The sequence below is a fragment of the Scyliorhinus torazame genome, chromosome X (genome assembly GCF_047496885.1).
Source record: "Scyliorhinus torazame isolate Kashiwa2021f chromosome X, sScyTor2.1, whole genome shotgun sequence".
NCBI lineage: Eukaryota > Metazoa > Chordata > Chondrichthyes > Carcharhiniformes > Scyliorhinidae > Scyliorhinus > Scyliorhinus torazame.
Genome location: NC_092738.1, coordinates 36,850,964 through 36,853,117, shown reverse-complemented (window position 1 = coordinate 36,853,117; position 2,154 = coordinate 36,850,964).

Below are 2,154 nucleotides of genomic sequence, written 5' to 3'. Positions count from 1 at the left end.
TTGCTGCTTTAATTTTCTGCCCTTCCATCTGCCTCAGTGAGCATTCTCCTGTTTCAGTCTGATCTTCAAACGGAGATGACTTTGGAGCTAAGGTCCTGTTCCCTCCCTGCCTTTATAGGCACTTACTTTCCAATCGTAGTGATCAACAGGAGGGATGCTGATTGACTCTTCCTCTTCTTAACTCAGGGACCACGAGGAGCGACGGTAGAACCTGACGTCACCCAATTCACCCCAAGGGATAGAACCCGGCAACTTCCAAGGCTGTGAGGTTCAGAAATCCTAGCCGCACTCCCTGAGTGCAGGCCAGTGCAGAATTACTCCTCGTTTCTTCTCAGCTTGAAGTATCAAAGACTTGGCTCTCTGCAATGTAACACAGCGGGAGCCAATACCCACTACAATGGAATCCCTTCCATTGTGTTCTTCTCTACCTTGGATTTCACTAAAACTGAGACACAAACAAAATGGTAGCTTTATTTGTAGTGATTGTATTGGAACACAGATGAAATCATATGCATCTGTATGACCTGACGGATTAGAATCATAGAATCCCTACAGCGCAGGAGCCATTCAGCCCATCGAGTCTGCACCAGCCCTCTGAAATATCACCCTAGCTACGGCCACACACTAGCCCCATAATCCCACCTAACCTGCACATCTTTGGACACTAAGGGACAATTTAACATGGTCAATCCACCTAACCTGTACATCTTTGGTCACTAAGGGACAATTTAACATGGTCAATCCACCTAACCTGTACATCTTTGGACACTAAGGGACAATTTAACATGGCCAATCCACCTAACCTGCACATCTTTGGACACCAAGGGGCAATTTAACACGGCCAATCCACCTAACCTGCACATCTTTGGACACGAAGGGACAATTTAACATGGCCAATCCACCTAACCTGCACATCTTTGGACACTAAGGGACAATTTAACATGGCCAATCCACCTAACCTGCACATCTTTGGACACTAAGGGACAATTTATCATGGCCAATCCACCTAAGCTGCACATCTTTGGACACTAAGGGACAATTTAACATGGCCAATCCACCTAACCTGCACATCTTTGGACACTAAGGGACAATTTATCATGGCCAATCCACCTAACCTGCACATCTTTGGACACTAAGGGACAATTTAGCATGGCCAATTCACCTAACCTGCACATCTTTGGACACTAAGGGACAATTTAACATGGTCAATCCACCTAACCTGCACATCTTTAGACACTAAGGAGCAATTTATCATGGCCAATCCACCTAACCTGTACATCTTTGGACACTAAGGGACAATTTACCATGGCCAATCCACCTGATCTGCACATCTTTGGACACTAAGGGGCAATTTAGCATGGCCAGTCCACCTAACCTGCACATCTTTGGACACGAAGGGACCAGTTATCATGGCCAATCCACCTAAGCTGCACATCTTTGGACACTAAGGGACAATTTAACATGGCCAATCCACCTAACCTGCACATCTTTGGACACTAAGGGACAATTTATCATGGCCAATCCACCTAACCTGCACATCTTTGGACACTAAGGGACAATTTAGCATGGCCAATCCACCTAACCTGTACATCTTTGGACACTGAGGGACTATTTAACATGGCCAATCCACCTAACCTGCACATCTTTGGACACTAAGGGACAATTTAACATGGCCAATCCACCTAACCTGCACATCTTTGGACACTAAGGGACAATTTATCATGGCCAATCCACCTAACCTGCACATCTTTGGACACTAAGGGACAATTTAGCATGCCCAATCCACCTAACCTGTACATCTTTGGACACTAAGGGACAATTTACCATGACCAATCCACCTAATCTGCACATCTTTGGACACTAAGGGGCAATTTAGCATGGCCAATCCACCTAACCTGCACATCTTTGGACACTAAGGGACCAGTTATCATGGCCAATCCACCTAACCTGCACATCTTTGGACACTAAGGGACAATTTAACATGGCCAATCCACCTAAGCTGCACATCTTTGGACACTAAGGGACAATTTAACATGGCCAATCCACCTAACCTGCACATCTTTGGACACTAAGGGACAATTTAACATGGCCAATCCACCTAACCTGCACATCTTTGGACACTAAGGGACAATTTATCATGGCCAATCCACCTAA